This window comes from Pelobates fuscus, chromosome 2 (genome assembly GCF_036172605.1).
Source record: "Pelobates fuscus isolate aPelFus1 chromosome 2, aPelFus1.pri, whole genome shotgun sequence".
Taxonomy (NCBI): domain Eukaryota; kingdom Metazoa; phylum Chordata; class Amphibia; order Anura; family Pelobatidae; genus Pelobates; species Pelobates fuscus.
The window spans coordinates 170616263-170634579 of NC_086318.1; the positions used below are offsets into that span (position 1 = coordinate 170616263).

Sequence of the window (18317 nt, forward strand, 5' to 3'; positions counted from 1 at the left end):
TGTGTGTGATATTTTTACCACTTTCAACTTACCTCTTTAACTTGCCAGCCTCTTCTAACATTTAAAATTGCTCAATTATTGCAGATTTTAATACAACATGACAGGAAGTGCCTCTAGTGGTTGTCTGATTGACAGCCACAAGAGGCAGTCTTAGCCCTGCAAGATAATTATTGCACTTTCTCAAAAACTGCATGATTTACATTGCAGGACTATAGCATTCGTTTAAGAACACTTTGAAGAAATAAAGAAAAAAAAACAACAACAATGGATGGTCTTAGCAAAGGAACTGTCCTCATTTCAGTTGCATTGCTAGTAGAGAATTAACACTTCCATATTTTCAGCGCAAGTTTGTCCAACCTGGGAAATACTTATTGGCTGAGAGCACTAGGCTAACCACTCCCAACCCACTTAGCCAACCAAGGTTGTACAGGTTGGATATATTTGACATTGATAATGCATAAGTGCTAATTCCACATCATCAGTTCAGCGAAGAAGTAGGGAGTTCTTCAACACTGCCAAGATTCTTGGTTTATAAAAAAAAAAAAAAACATTTCTAAATGTTTTGATATATAACTGAGGGACAACACACAGTAGAGATTATGGTGCTTATGCAGCCATTTACTGTAAAACTCAAAGACTATACTGGAATTTGATTGAAATCCCAACAAAATACAAAGACTGCTTTATGCACAAGTCAATTCTTGGGGAAAAAAAAGGCAAAGCTTTAAACTGTTTCTACTTGCAATTTACCACCTCACATCAGCCATCGCAAGTGAAACAGGCACTTCTAGACATCTCTATGTAGTGGTTATGGTATAAAGAGTCTGTAGACATCCTTTGTGTTTGAATCAAACCGTTATAACATCTTCATCTAGGCCCTTTTGCTGCAACTTAGTGAGGTGAAAGTAGACTGCCCCATTAGACTGTCCTACCCTGGATATAAAAAGATAGGCTGAATGTGCTTTCCGAACCCACATTTGAATGGACTTCCAAGATAGTTCAATTCTTCAGTACCTGAGCCACAGCAGAGGGGGCATGCGACAGATGCTGTAATGCCCTACTTTCTGTCAAACCACTTTGAAGACAACAACTACAGACTCTTTGCAGCATAACCACTACCATTAGCTGTGGTTATGACAAATATAGTACACTTCATTTTATTTAGTGAAAGAGCCCTTTTAATTGAATATTGTTTTAGGCTTATGAAAAAAAAAATACTGGTGTAATGTGTGGATTGACAAGTAACTTACAATCCTGACATACGAAGGTCAGAGGATTATTCGTTAAACAGTGAATTGAAAAACAAATTGTAAAATGCAGGCAAACTGCTGATTTGAAAAAAATAAATAAATACATTTCCAACTCTATAGCCACAGTATGATAATTTAGCCAGAAGTTTCCTATTCAGGTTTCCATTCACCACGATGCACTTTTTAGTGAATAGTTTTATTAATATTTATAAAGTACAGACATACTGGTGTCTCATTCTTTTGTAGAGAAATCTAAGGATAAATTGCTAAATAATACAATATGGAGAAAGGGACAGCGCTGAGAACATCTGCTAGATATAATATATTGAGAGGCAGCTAACCCCAAAAGTGGGAATCCTTTTCCCCACTTGTGGGGACAGTAAATAAAAGTAAGAACAACAGAAGGGGCAGCGCCACAGAGCAGAAAGGTACAGCAGGAAACAACTTAGAGAGGAGAAAATATATATAATTTTTTTTTTTTTTTAAATGTTTATAAATACGGAAATGTCCTGATTATGGAGTCCAGAGGTAGGAGAAGTCCAAAACTAGTATTCCAATATGGATGCAAATGTACATTAGCCAGGGACGGTATCCGGAGGTATGGGAAGGATTCTTCTATGGGGATATCAAAGATGATCAGCAGTGAATCCGTATATGGAAAAAGAAAGGAGATGATGGTCCAGTATGTACTGGCAGGGAGAGTATAAAATCTATAATAGATATAGTCCTACTCACGTTTTATGGAGCTAGAACTAGCTCCCAGTATAGATAGCATGCAGTGGTACAATCCCATTGTCCATCCCATTCCCCACCCTCTTGGTCCGCCCATCTACCCTGTCCACGCTCTCTACATTCACTTTTATCCATTGCTGCTCTTCCCCATATCTGGTCTGTTTTCCTTTCCCACCCTAGCGCACGCCCACCTTATTTCTACTTTTCTTTTTCGTCCCATACCACTCCCCCCATCTCACACATCCCTTTCGTCATCTTCCCCCTCCTACTCCCCGCCCTTTCCATGCTCGCTACGCCTTTGCTCACACCCACTTCAGCCGTCCATCCACTTCACTTATATTACTACTATCCCCCTTACCCTCCCTGCTCATACAATCCGCCCACTTCTTTCTACCCTCAGTTTTCGCCGACACCATCAGTCTCCACCCCTGTTCCACCCTGTCCCTTCCCAAATAAATGCGTTGTGGTTTTTATCTGGATATTTTATATTTGTAGGAATAAAGGTATTTTGGTTACTTCCTGTGCCATTTTACTCTTTTTTTTTATTCTACATTTTATTTTTGTTGCTTTTTTATTATTTGTATGATGTACTGCCAGGCACCTGATTTTATTTCCAGTGAACATCACTTCCAAGCAATATCCTCGGTGGGGATTATTCCACCCACGCCCTATCCATAGAGCAGCTTGCCTGCTCTGGAACAATTGAGTAAAATATTCACCATCCATATCCCTGATATTTTAAACTGTGAGTACTATTTGTCATTTCTTTTTTTATTTAATGGTCCTCACCCAATTGAGAAGCTATTTTCACGTATCCTTTAAAGTGCGGATTGTACCACTGCACGCTATCTATACTGGAGCTAGTTCTAGCTCCATAAAATGTGAGTAGGACTATATCTATTATAGATTATATACTCTCCCTGCCAGTACACACTATACCATATACGGATTCACTGCTGATCATCTTTGACATCCCCATAATAGAATCATTCCCATACCTCCGGATACAGTCAAACAGTAATAACCAATCATGATGATTGTAGAACTCTATCTAGCATGGATGAAATGATTTTATAAGCAGTGTTTATCGGCATAGGACGTGTTTCAATTAGTTGTAGTTCAACTGTCTGCTATGTACTAAGAAAAACTGAATTATAACTCCTAGAAACCCAGGTCATGACATCATGTGCACCAGTGTGTTTATTGAGCAAGAAAGTACACACACTGTAGGTTGGGAGAGACATTATATGGAGTAAAAACGGTCATTGAAAACCTATGTAAAATTAATTTAAAAATAAATAAAAATGCAACACCATAACTGATCTGGTCACCCTTTAGTGCTTTATTCAGTGAAGTGTAAACTGTTGAGAATTGACACATGAATTTGACATTTTAAGTCAAAACACATTAAGTAGAGAAATTAATTTCAACAATTTTGGCTTAAAATGATCCATAAGCTGCACTTCAGGGAAAAACAACGTTGTATTATTGTGACACCTCAGCAGTCATTGGGCTACAACCCCTAACAGCTGAAGGGCCATAGTAACCCTGACCTGAAACAATGTATCCATTAATAACATGTACCTACTGCATTAACACACCTAGATACAATGCAAGTGGGGCCCCAAACATGCACTGTGACTGAATCACCATCCCACACTGCTCAATGGGCACCGACTATTACATGATCTGACCATTAATAACCATTACTAACCACTAATAACCATTACTGAGTGACCACTAATAACCATTACTGAGTGACCACTAATAACCATTACTGGCCACTAATAACCATTACTGGCCACTAATAACCATTACTGGCCACTAATAACCATTACTGGCCACTAATAACCATTACTGGCCACTAATAACCATTAATGACCATTACTGGCCACTAATAACCATTAATGACCATTACTGCCCACTAATAACCATTACTAACCATTACTGACAATTATCACTCTCTACCACACATTACCTACGAGACATTATTCTGGGATCATTAGTAGCTGTGTGCAGCCCACACCCCATAATACCCACAGGGAGCTGCTGATTGCTGCCTGTCCCCCTGCCCCCCCCCCCATACCCAGACACTGTATGACATGAATCATTATGTGAATAATGTAAGTACATCTCCCCTGCCCTCACATACACTCACAGACAGGGTGAGCTGCATTACAACCAGTGCTGCCCAGTATGATGCATGGCTGCCTGCAGACACACCGTGCTCTACACATACGGTCAGTGAATGGAATACAGACGGTGCTCTCACCTGGGTGGGCTCCTGCTCGCTGCCGCAGCCCGTTTCCGGTTTGGCTGATGCCTGTCGGCCCCACGCTCTGCGCCGCTCGGTTGCCAGGCGCCGGGGAGCTACAAGGAGGAGGGAGCAGGGATACTGGACTGGAGACAGACCGGACTAGTAGAGCGTCCGAGCGAATCGATCGGAGCAGTGATACTGAACAGGAGATAGATTGGTCTAGTAGAGCGTCCGAGCGAATCGATTGGTCCCTGAATAGGGAGATTCCAGAAACGAATATTGAGAGTGAGCAGGGATAGACAGGGAAGGGGGCACACAGCTTATTGATGATGATATGTTTATACAGAGTCTCTGAATGGGTGTCAGAGAATAAATACAAATGTTATCTCAGTTTGAGAAAGGAGGGCTAGCTTTACATAGTGTAATGTTTTGGAGAGAGGTGCTGCTCAGCACTTAGCTAACAAGCCAAATGTAATTTTGGCAGGGCTATCACTAAAATTAAAGTAAAATGAAAAGTAATTAAAAATAGCTGAACTAAAAGCTTAGCTGACTTGAGGATTTTTTTTCACTCTTGACCATGAATTTGTCAATCACATTGAATTCCCACTTTAGTGAATAACCTTGTTAGTTATGCCATTCACTTAAAGGGACGCTGTAATCACCATCAAAACTTTGCATAACTGCAAGGTTGATGGTTCATAGAGGGCCATTAGCCAATTCTCAGCTATGAGAGGGGCTTAGAAAGAACTGAAGAGTTTTACCGCCACTTTAAACCAGCTCCAGAGCAGTCAAATTGCTTCTCAAAGAAACCAAATATAAGTGGGAGATTGCCACGATGGAGAGGTATCTAGCTGAAAAAATTACACCAAAATTACACTTCTTTAAAACTACCACGTTTGAAAAAGAAAGAGAGAAATACTCCAGAATCTGGGATGAGGCTTTGGAGCGCTTCTCATGTGAATGTATGAATATACTTATAGCTCGTAGATCAGAATCAATTTCCAAAAATATATAAATACATTTTATACAACAAAACCTACAACCATGTGTGGGGACAGAGGACTTTGATGAATTATCAGAGAGGACCAAAAATAGTATAGAAATAGCAAGAAATTAAAAAAAAGGGAAAAGTCCATTAGGAAAGACTACTCAAGATATGAAGTAGATAGGAATACCAAGAGGTATACTAATAGCAACAAATTTCAGAACAGAACTCAGCAACAGGAGTTTGAAACCCCAGGTAGGAGAGAATTTAAATCTAATAAAGCAGGGAATAGAAAGGAAGCGTGGGTAGAAGTAAGACCCAGACTCCTATAATAGGATTGAAGTCCTGAGGAACAAAAATAAAGGATTTATAAAGGATAAAATAAACGATTTTTTAGACACAGAACCGAGGAGGAACAAATTTCCTATAGGAAAATATGTTTCGGGGATGCACAGGAGGAAAACAGAAGAAAAGAGAAAAGGTACAATCGGTAGTTCCAATGGGTATCAATAATATCTCCTCACACCCCCTAAATATTAATGAAATACAGGTCCTTAATAAAGGCTTAAAATTTGCACCCATTAAGGGAATTTAATCCGTTCTCTGCATACATTGACCTTATGAAACATGGACAGAGACTAGCTATCATAATACAAATTTTAATGCAGAACAAAGGTTAGATGAGACAGATATTTTTAAACACACATCTTTTCAGAATAGATCAAACTTTAATCCAAGTCATCTTAAACACGGTAGCATAGAGGCGTTTGAAAATTTGGGAGAAAGAATACAAATTGGAACCTTACACATGAAGTCCTCTTAGAGGACTGAGAGAAAATGATCACATTGTCATCAAGTCTGCAGATAAAGGCAGTAGTTTGGTGATAATGGATACTGAGAAATATTTGGCATAATGTGCACGCCAATTAGAGGATACTGAGGTTTATACAAGGCTTAATGGAGATCCACTGAGTAAGATGAGGAGATTCTATCGGTACTTTTGGATAGAGGAAAAATGGAGGGGATTTTGAAAACCAAAGGAATATGAATTTTTAAATATTAAGTCACCTAGAACCCCAGTTTTCCATATCCTTCCAAAAGTGCATAGGGACCTTCATAATCTGTGATGTTACCTCTCTATATACGTGTACACCACATGATATAGGGTGTGCAGCGGTCAAATATTTCTTAGAACAAGATCAACATTACCACCTGCACAAATTGCTTTTTTTAAAACAGTGTATCAGATGGACTTTGGATAATAATTATTTTTGGTTTGATTTTTCTTTTTTCTGCAGAAGAGAGGAACGGCGATGGGCAGTACTTATGCATCCAGCTATGCAAACATTTTTATGGCACATTGGGAGAACTCGTTCATTTCTGGTGCGCATAGTTGGAGTGCACAGGTACGAGCCTATTGCCGTTATATCGATGATATGATTTTTATTTGGGAAGGAACAGAGGATAGTTTTAGAGATTTTTAAAGATATCTTAATGATAATACCTGGGGCATACATCTCATGAGTAATATTAGCACTTTATGTATTGACTTTTTAAATCTTAAAAATTGGATTCCTCAAAACACAAACCTTCTTCAAGAAAGTTTATGTGAACGCCTATGTTTCATATCACACTGGGCACTACTCCCCATGGCTTAACAATATACCAAAGGGCCAATTACTCAAGCTAAAAACAAATAGTGTAGCGGAAGCAGTTTTCCATCAACAGGCTGAGGATCATTTGTGTAAATTTAAGGAGAATTCTTATCCAGAAGACATTCTGGAAAAAGCTTACAGTGAAGTGAAGCCAATTGCACAAGCGGATTTGATTCAAAAGGATAGAGTAAAGAGAAAAGACCAGGACATTTTTAATGAAGTGTTAGTTTTTTTTGTTTTTTTTTAAATTCGTAATTTTTTCGTGCATGTGTTTAACAACTTTGTAAACTAAGCCACAACAGCTCACGTTCACATTTTCCAGTAGACATTTACAACATGGCTATTATGTCAATGCACATTTTAGAAATTATGATAAGTACTTTTCAACGTTAAATACAGTAAGATTTTCACGTTTGTTAGACGCTGGCTAAAGATATAGGATGCAGTTATATCTATACAGTAACACGGTTGTCAAAAAATGCATAAATCAGGACATTGTTTTTAAAACAGACAGACAGGTCTCTGGTATGCGTAAAAATGAGAGATTTTACAATTCTTTGCGTTATGGTGCGCATGTAATAACAGTGTACCTGTTCTGCCCCTATAGCCATCGCAAGTATTGTGATAACAGGTTACACAAGTATGGTGTTTCATAGTAGTAGACAGCGCTATTTTTAAAGGTGAAAAGGGTGTCTTTGCTTGCGGTATGAGGCAGTGCTATGCTTGAATAAGGCATTCCGTGTGTGTAAATTTCAGCGCTGAGATATAAGACAGGCTCCAACTATTCTGTGGTCGTTGGGTGTGCTAGGCAGCGACAAAGCGCGCTTTCTGCGAGTGTGCTAGCTATTATGAGTTGGCTATATGCGCGTGTGCTTCAGTATGCGTTGCTGCACAGTGTTTGTATATGATCGGTGGCCTGTGTGTAAGACGTGTGTCTGAAGCTTAGCATCAGATGGAGTAAAAGCTGGGGGGGGTCTCAACCGGCTATGTCATTATAAACTTTACACGACAACTGAAGGGTAATCAGGCTGAAAACATAAAACATAAAACATATGGCTGGGATCTGCTTGGGGGTGCACCGCTAGGGCTCTCCCTGTGAACATTACCGACAATAGCACAGGCAGGATAAATGAGTAAGTCTCTTGGTGTTTGGGCTTGTGCTGGTCGGTAAGTGTCTCTTCAGCCCACTCCCAGGGCTGGGAATCGCCATGCCAGTGTGTGTATGGTTAGTCCCTGTCCTCGTGAGGGTCTCCCCCCGGCATGTCGTGGTAGGGCTCTCCGCTCATTTCGTTCTGTAGTACCAGTCCCTTCAGCTGTTTGGTGTCCTCTGTTGCGGACGGCGTGTGTCCAGTTTCGCGGGAAGGTCTGCCGCTGGCTCGAGGATTCCGGCGCCACCGGGTGGTCTTCTGGCTGGCCTTGTTTGCGGCTCTCGCCCTGGCTTAGTCGGGAGCGAGTGCTGGTGCTCAAGGGGCTTGACTTCTGTTCCCGCCTCATGAGGTGCCGGCGTTTCCTCCCCGGCGCCCTTTTGGAGGCCCGAGGAGGGATCCAGCTCATTCGTCGTCTGGTCGTCGGGCGGATCCAAGCTGCTGCCTTGCTCCTCGCCCACCTGAAGGCTTGTCCCCGGGTGTGGAACTGTGTGCAGAGGTAAGCCATGAGTCTGCCGCAGAACTCTGTTATGTTTCCGGGGGGCTTGTGTATTGTGTGCTTCGTCTCAGGCTGCTTCGTTGCCGCCATCTTGTTTGGGTCTCGTGGGTCCTGTTTGGTCGTCGCTTGCTTTTGCGGTTTCGCAGGGGTTGTCGTCCCCAGGTTGGACCGGGATAACCCCCACCGGTCCAAAGGGGCGGGTAGCAGGGATTCGCTTTCCTCTCGCTTGTGTGCGGGCCCCAAGCCGGGGGATCGGCCGCCTCCTCCATGCTCTAGGCCCCTCTCAGTATTAGGCCGCATGGCCGGTTCGGGCTTCACTGTGGCGGTTCGGTACCGGAATGGTACCATTCTGCTCCGCGTGGAGTCCCGGATCGATGTCCAGACAGCTTGTGTTGTGGGCTTCGGTGGATTAGCTATTTTGGACGGTTGTGTGCCCTCTGGTGCAGGAGCCCTCAGAGGACTCGTCCGGCCATCTTGGCTGTCAGGCCCCGCCCCGAAGTGTTAGTTTTTTTATTTTAATAATCAACATAAATGCTTGAAAAAAACTATCAATACATTTTGGCCTATATTAAAAACTGACAGAGATCTAAGTGAGCTACTTCCATTCAAACCCAGGATTACCTGGTGCTCCGAGTTTAAAAAGTAATCTAGTACACAGCTACCTAAAAGAAAAACCCAGAAAAACAATGGGGATCCCATTGGATTCTACAGATGTAAGATTTGCTGTGCTTGTAAGAATATGGGATATTTACAAGGAAATGGAGTGGCAAAGTTGAAATCAGAAAGAACACAGAATGAGTACAAGATCAAAGAACACATTACTTGCCATAGCATAGAATAAGAGAGCATATTTATAATTAAAAAAAGGGAGTAGAGAGCCACAGTGTCTCAGAGCATTTTAAGAAAGCACATGGGCAAGATCCAAAAGGATTAGAATTTATAGGCATTAAGAAAGTACAGTGAGATTGGAGAGGAGGGGATTTTATTCATAAGATCGGACAGGAGGAGATGAAATGGATTTTTCAAATGGAATCATTCGCTCTGTCCGGTCTTAACAAAGATTTTGAACTTTGGAATTTTCTATAATTTATTTTTTTTTTATATCTTTTTCTATTTTTTTTTTTTTTTACTTTTTTCTCCTTCCAATTTTTAGAATTTAGTATTTATGATATGAGTGTTTTAAGCGTATATTTTTGTATTTATTAAGATTTTTTTTTCGCCTATAAGCTGCTTACAAATTATAATGTTATTCATTAAGATTTGATTTAGACAATCCACCCCATTCAGATTTTCAAAGGATTGTTATATCTGACATATTTTATGCATATAACAGATGTATTGTTTTACATATATATTTATTTATGGATTATGTCTCTTTCTCCTCAGATCTAGATGTTCTACTTTTTAATTGATTTATTATTCCATATGTATTCTTATTAGGGTCCTATTTTACATGTATGTTTTTACTTTTTTATTTTCTACACACTTTTAAAAATATTTATGAGTATGTTTTTTGCACATAAATATTGATATCCCTGCACTTTGTCTTTTACAAGGAATTACCAAGGTATTTTGAATATATATGTTATATGTTATTTAGCACTGGAATCAGTGATGCTGTTTAATCATTAAAGAACAATTGAAGATTATATTAGCTTTAGTGTACTAATAATCTTAATTTTAGAAATGACAGGAGGCGAATATTTGCATATCTTTCTTTACTCAAAACTCCAGCAGCATAGAAACATAACAACCAATCAGAAAAAAGTTATGATGCCCATAAAAGGCCCTGTCTATGACATCCCTTCCTCTTTCTTTGAAGCGAAACAACAAAACAACTATAAACATAATCATAGGAAACGTCAACCATTCAATAACATAATAACATATCCAACTTCAGAAATTCCGTGATGTAGATGTATGGAGGGTGACTCTTTGTCTTGTTGAGAAGACGTTCATACTGCAAGAAAAGGAAAAAGGTGAAAGGTCTCTGGCATGATAATTTGTCTGCATGCAATCTACCTTAAGAATCTGACATAACCATGGATGTCTGAAAGTTAATTTATACATATACTAATTCTAAACTTATGCTATTTAATAAATATACATATACAACATATTTCAAGTTACAAGTTCCATTTTTCACCCTATACAATTCATTCAAAATACATGTCTAAGTATTAAACATACAACCATATAACGTACGTGTCTTCCTGAACATAAAATACGTATTCTGTTCAACTTGAGTAAGACATGAGAGGGATCCTATAGGGCAGGAAATATTCGCCTCCTGTCATTACTAAAATTAAGATTATTAGTACACTAAAGCTAATATAATCTTCAATTTTACCACATGACAGGAGGCTTCATATTTGCATTTTTAAAGCTTCGAATTGACTAATGTGAAGGAAGCATGAGATGTTTGCCGAAAGTAAAACGTCCTAAATGTAATCTCTCGCGTCCAATCCGCGCAGCGCATAATGTCGGTTAGGGAGGCGCCTGCCGTTATGGCTTGGGAGGCTGCCGCCCCTCTGACCGAGTGCGCCCCGAAGCAAGGTTCAACGCCCGCTAACGATAATAGCCAGCGGACCCATCTAGCCAGTGTTGTCGTAGACACCGGTCCGTGAGGCCTTACGTAAGAAATCAGGAGTTGACCCATCAAATTAGTTCAAAGGGGAGCTGTGATTTCTGTATACCTCATTAGTGTCCTGACAACACATAGTTTGGGGTCTGACCCAAAATACGGGTATGACACTGAAGATGAATCTGACTTAGTTCATCTCGATATGGAAAAGGTAACTCCTTCCGGTGTGAGAGAGAAACTGTCCACATCGAACGCTCTAACGTCTGCCGCCCGTCGAAATGAGACGAGGCATAACCAGAGGGTCAGTTTGGCTGAGAGATGTTTCAGTGACAGATAGGGGTAGTCCGGCCATTCCCTAAGGAATTTCAGCACCACATCCACCTGCCAGAGGCGTGAATACTTGGGTGCTGGGGGTCTTGTTAATTTGGCACCCCGCAGTAGCCGACAAACCAGTGGATCTTGATCTACTGGTCTGCCTTGTACCGGAACGTGTGCCGCCGATATGGCAGATCTGATCACATTGAGGGATCGATAAGATCGTCCCAGCGAGAACAGATGAGATAGGTAGTTAAGGATCAGTGAGACAGGGGCAGTAAAGGGATCGGAATCCCTTTCCACACACCAGACACTCCAGGTCGACCAGGCGGAAATATAGCATTTCCTGGTGCCGGGAGCCCATGAGTCCCATAGGAGGTCTTTAGTAGATTGTAATAGGCCGTGGACTGACCAGGATCCCCTGAAATCGTCTAGGCCACTAGCGCCAGTTGTCCTTCCAGGACGAGGGAATGGGCTTCCCCTTGAGGTCCCGACAGAAGTAGAGGGAAGGTAGGGAGTAGTAGGGTGTTTTCATGAGACGTCTCCAGGAGATCCGGGAACCACGGTTGGCTCTGCCAGAGAGGTGTTATGAGCAGGAGCGAGATCTTGTGGGTGCGTGTGTATCGAAGCACCCTTGCTATCGTGGAGAACGGCTGGGCCATGTTTGCAGGGATTAATCCACCGCTTCGCAGTTCGGATCCGGAGAAAGAGCCAAAGATTGCTTTGCCAATCCAAGCTTGTATGTGAAATAACCACCATCGAAATTCCGTCCTCACTTCTGCTGACAGCGGGATCCAGTGGTCGTATGAGTGACCGGTGCGTAGGTATCTGGCCTTCAGTCATTGCATGGCCCTGTAGTGTAGTGGACCCAGGAATATCGCTTGTATGGAGAAGGAGAGGAGTCCCACAATCCGGGCGAGTATCCTGAGAGGAATCGTATCCAATCGTATCCAACCTTAGAGCGCGTCTGATATCTTTCCTTATAGAGGCGATATTTGCAGTAGACAGACGCAGAACGTAGTTCTCCAAGTCGATGTCGAAACCGAGGAACTGGCCCGACTCTGAGGGAGAAGCGATCTTTGTCTGTGTACTACAAAACCCAAGGATTCCAGAAAGTGAACGACAAATTTTGTCTGCAATCGTAGCCTGGATTCAGCAAGTCTTCCAGGTATACGAGACATCGCACGCCCAAATTTTCGGATGCTTGCCCTCACTGGTTTCAGTAGCTTCGTGAGCACCACGGAGTCGTAAACTGCCATGTTTGTCCTCTCCACTGGAATCGGAGGAAACGTCGGCAGTCTAGGGCAACGGATACTGACAAGTATGCGTCCTTGAGGTCCAGATGTGTAAACCAGTCGTTATTGCTTAGGAGGTCTTGTAGAAGATGAATTTCCTCCATCTTGAAGTGTTTGTATACCACGTAGGAGTTTAATTGATGTAGTCTCCTGGCTTCTTGACCAGACCCCTGCACATACCGCCGGTATCGGCAAGCCCACCGTGCCTCCGGCGCGACGTCCCAAAGGAAGGTGGCGGGGAAGAAGCAGAGAGGCGGCAATCCCTCTGTGGCAGACATGCTCGCCGCCATTAAGCCCGTGCCACGTGGTGCACATGGCGCGGAAAGCCCGACGAGCACCTCCACTCCTGGTTCATCGGCCACACCGACAGCCTCATTATTTGGGCACACAGAGGACCCCCAGGACCCCCAGAACGCCATACTACAATCTCTTGAAGAGGTAAAGGGGTACCTGGCAGGGGAAAAGGACAGATCAGCCAGGGAGGTGAAGGCAGAAATCCAAGCCATAGGCATAGGCCTTAGAGAGCAGACTAGAAGATGTGGTAGCAGCACATAATGAAAACACAACAGCCACCAACGCACTATTGACCAGGGTAGCTGAACTGGAAATGGAGCTGGAAGACAGCTCAAACAGAACACGGCGCAACAATATGTGCATAAGAGGCCTACCAGAGGAGGTCAGGAATGGCGACCTTGAGCAACTAATGGCGGGGATTTTTCGCGCCAGCCTACCACAGATACCAGACCAGCTGTGGCACATCCATTGAAAAAGCCGCAGCAGCGGAGAAACGCGTCTGGAGAGGTCTGACTCCCATCAACACCAGCCAACACTTGCACGGTTAAGAGGACCACTATTCGATATTTTTTCAGCACTACACCATTTTGCTGACTCGGGACGCCGAGCATTTCGAATAAGGTCTGGACTTTTGCATGGCTCTTATTAAGACATTTCTAAAAGACACAATATTTGCTATATATGGTATTTTCTTTTTATATTTGTCTGCATTTTACTAATAAATGGATTTTTAATTTATCACTATGAGTGTGCTAGCAAGGTTAGTTATTATTATTTAATAGAAGAGATGGGTTTATTTATCTAATAATCAGCTGTGGCACATCAACAGAATACACAGGGCACTGCGAGCTAAGGGACCGCAAAACAGCCCTCCCAGAGATATCATAATCAGGTGCCATTTTTTTCCTCAATTCTCAAGCAAAGCAGGATCCAGCAATACATGTATAAAGGTACGGCGCTGCAGATATACCAAGACATCGCTCCAACTACCCTCGCAAGAAGAAGAGAATGGAAACCCATCGCTGACCTCATCAGAGCCAAAGGCCTGCGCTTCGCATGGGGCTTCCCCTTTAAGATGCTCATCTTCAACAGCCCAAGACCTACAGTGCTGACACCATCCATGGACCCCAGAGGCGTCCTCCAAGAGCTGGGTATCGAGGTACCAGGAGTCCTGGCCTTACCAACGAGGGGCCCCAGAGCGCTAGGCCTGCTCCCCAGGGAATGGCTGGAACACAGAGCAAGACCGGCATAGGCAACAAGGACGGCGACCCGCACCAGAGGGACGTGTAACACGCAAGTTGATATATGCAAGGCATCACATAGAAGGGACACTGTGGTTATAGTTAAAGCTGAAATGTTGTAAGGGACAGAGGGGACGTGTGGTCTGACGAAAGGCGGGGGGGGGAGGGAGAGGAAGATCACACAAATGGAGAAGGGCACGAGGATAGCCACACCATAAAGGGGTTAATCTCACACAAAAAAAAAGTAACAGGAAAACGAACTATCTCTAAGAGGGAAGCTCTAATTAGCAACCCTCTTGTGGTTAGTAACAAGCTATCCTTCCTATACTCTGGGAGGTATCTGACTAAAGGGTAAAAGGCATAGGCCAATCCAAACAACCGGTCATAGTCTCAAATGTAATAGGCTCCCTATCTTTGTAGACGCACGAGTCGGACATGACCTGACTGTTTTAAGGTCCTTCTCCCGCAGGTTATTCTCTTACTCCCATCAAACCAGACGTATACAAGAATATTCACACACTGTAAGCCCTCACTTCTACAGTACCAGTGGGCTTAGTATCCAAGGCGTACAAATCAATCAGAGTTTAGGGCCATTATCCTATGGCCGCACCATATTCAATTTCTCCGCTAGGGGACGCTTCCGAGACTGGGCAAGGACTCTAGAGGCGGGGGGGGGGGAGTGACAGGCGGGGGAGGGAAAGCACACACCCACCCCCACCCACACCGGGGCACAGTTCAAGTGGACACAACAGTACAACTAGCAAAGCCACATAAAGGGGCACACATGGATGGGAGACAGGTAATCAAAAAGGGACCCAGAGAGATAGGGAAGATCAGATCCCTAGGATATGAAGGGAACACCACGGGACAGGCAGAGGGTCACACACACTCCCTCCAGCAGGACAGGCATATATAGATCAGCAGGCAGGCTCACAGGAGCCGGTGAGCATCACACCTCATGTCGCAGACACCCACGTAAAGCTAGACACAAGTTTAGAGCCTCGCAGGGGTGCTCGAAGGCTGTTCACCCGCCCCGTTTCAGACAATATCTCGACACGGCGAGTGGCCACCCCCGATCGACCTGGCGAGAGATAAGACCGGGATCTCAGATCCGACAGGTATAAGGATCATGGAGGGACATCCTCCACCAAGTTGGGTTAACTGTTCTTTTGGTTATGTTTCAAGGATATCATTGTCTGTTTTCATGACCTGTTTTCTTTCCTTCCCCACCCTCACCCACAAATCCGCTGAGACAAGGCACATTCAGCAACCACCCTGGGGGGACCGCCGGGCAGCGCGCGACAGCAAGGCGGACACACCGCAACACGCATCAACAGCGCATGGAGGCTCAAGGTACACCAGCACACCACCCACATTGACACATGGAACTTAAAATCACATCACTGAATGTCAATGGCCTTAATGTGCCAAAGAAACGCAGACTCAGGGAATTACATAGACAGAAGGCAGACATAGCGTTCATACAGGAAACCCACCTCCCTAGGACCTCCAAGATACAAATCATAGACCACATATATACGAAAGCATATGCGGCCCGCACGCTCCGCAAAACAAGGGGGGTAGAAATAGTCATCCACAAAAGATGCCCATTGGTAATAAAGTCCATACACAGAGACACGGACGGAAGGTATATAATACTAACGGGGACGATTAACGCCACCACATACCACCTAATAAACGTATATGCTCCTAACATACCTGACGCCAACTTCTGGGCAACCCTGTAAAAGCTCACAAACTCACTGACGGGGGGCATACTGATCCTGGGGGGGATCTGAACGCAGCACCGTGTCCCGCGGTCGACCGCAGTGGCAAACCAGGTCAACCCAGATCACAGGGTAAGGGAGGTCAGGATCGCTTACTAAATAGATTCCTACAAAACACGGGGCTTCTGGACCACTGGCGGTTGCAACACCCAGGCACACTAGATTATACCCACTATTCGGCAGTACACTCCACTAACTCCCGAATAGATGTATTCCTTACGAATCAACAAGGTATGAGATGGGTCAAATCCTCCACCATAAATATGATATCCTGGTCAGACCATGCTGACCTGGCACTGACCCTACAAACACCGGGGCCTCGGGCCCCATGGAGATGGAGGCTTAACAACTCTCTCCTTAATGACCAAGAAACCCTAGAGATACTTAAGACAGAAGTGAACAATTACTTTGAATTAAACGCCACAGAAGGAATATCCCCCACTATGACATGGGCGGCCCACAAAGCCGTCTTACGGGGAACCGTGATAAAAATAGCGACGCGTAACAAAAAACAAAAAATTTAAAAGTTAACGGAACTACAAAAGGCAGAACTAAAAACTACCTACGCAAAGCAGAAATGCAACACAAACAGAATCCGACACAGCCCACACTAGATGACATACAAAACATCAGACACGCGCTGAAGAATCTACTCCTGGATGAGGTGAGCAGAGATATCATCCGATCGAGAAGACTTTTTTACGAAAAGTCCAATAAAATGGACACGTTATTAGCTAGAGCCCTAAGACCCAAACAAAAACACAAACACATCACATCCATAACCAACGACAGGGGACAACCCCTCACTGCCTCACAGGACATAGCCGAGGAATTCACCAATTTCCTACGGCAACTATACAACCACTCCCCGGAGAAAGATGAAACCAACAGGGAACACGTAGAGGCAGTCGCAAACTTCCTAGACAACATAAACCTACCCAAGCCAACTAGGGAAGACCTAATAGACGTAGAAGCACCAATTACGACAGAAGAAGTAGACAGGGCCATAGGGATGATAGAGGGTAATAAGACACCGGGTCCGGATGGGTTTGATGGGGCCTACTATAAAGCAATGCGAACAGAACTAGTACCTCATATGACAGCAATGTACCAGGAGTGGATGGAGGGGGGAAGTCCCAACACAGAGCTTGCCACAGCAAACGTGGTTCTCATCCCAAAGCCGGGACGGGACGAAAACGACAAAATCTACGCCAAGATCCTGGCCACCAGGCTGGGTCACATCCTGCCCAGGCTGATCCATGCGGACCAGGTGGGCTTTGTGCCAACTAGGCAACTGTATGAGAATACTAGACGTGCAGTGGACCTGATCTGGTGGGCTGGTAAAACTCGGACGCCTTCTCTCGTCCTATCGCTGGACACGGATAAGGCCTTCGACAGGATACAATGGCACTACCTATTCGCCCTACTACGTCACATAGGCCTACCGGAAAACTACATTACAGCGATCAGAGCACTGTACACGAACCCACAGGCCCAAATAGTCATCCCAGGAGTGATCCCAAAACCATTTGAGTTAAGCAATGGCTTCCCTCTCTTGCCGCTCCTCTTTATACTAGCCCTAGAACCCCTCCTCTACAAGATTAGGGAACACCCAAACATAAAGGGACTGACAATAGCAACAGAGCAGTATAATGTATCTGCGTACGCGGATGACGTCCTGCTCACACTCACGGACTTGGGGAATTCCCTACCGAGCCTAGTAGGGCTGCTAGAGGAGTTCGCCCAGGTAGAAGGCTATAAAATAAACATGGAAAAATCAGAAGCCATGCCACTGGGGTTGACGGCGGAAGACGCGGTGCTGATAGGGAGGACGGCACATGTAAAACTAAACCACCAACATATAAAATACTTGGGGGTCAGACTGACAAAAGAGGTCTCACGGCTGTATGCGGAAAACTATACACCAATGATTAAAACACTAATAAAAGACTTAGAAAAATGGCATGAGAAGCCGATCTCATGGATAGGTCGCCTGCACGCCATTAAAATGAATGTATTACCGAGGATGCTGTTCCTCTTCCAGGCATTGCCCACGAAAGTCACGAAAGGGGACCTCCAATCCCTACAAACCAACATAGACCGATTTATCTGGGCACACAAAAGACACAGGATAGCCCGACATGTACTCTACCGACCAAAGGGACTAGGGGGACTGGGACCTCCCAATCTTCACCTGTATTACCTGTCAGCACAGCTGGCCCAAATAATAGAGTGGCACTCACCCCCAGATAGACGCAGATGGGCAGACCTGGAATCC

The 18317-nt window shown here is 44.0% G+C and overlaps 1 protein-coding gene across 2 annotated transcripts in view; it reads right to left on the bottom strand.

Annotated features, from left to right (window-relative positions):
• The window catches only part of RAB23 (RAB23, member RAS oncogene family), a 35520-nt gene extending 31143 nt beyond the window's left edge, over positions 1-4377 (bottom strand). For both annotated transcript variants that reach the window (XM_063442954.1, XM_063442955.1), the window contains exon 1: positions 4255-4377. The gene's annotated coding sequence lies outside the window, so the exon portion shown is untranslated. The remainder of the gene's footprint in view (positions 1-4254) is intronic.
• Positions 4378-18317: the final 13940 nt, after the last annotated feature.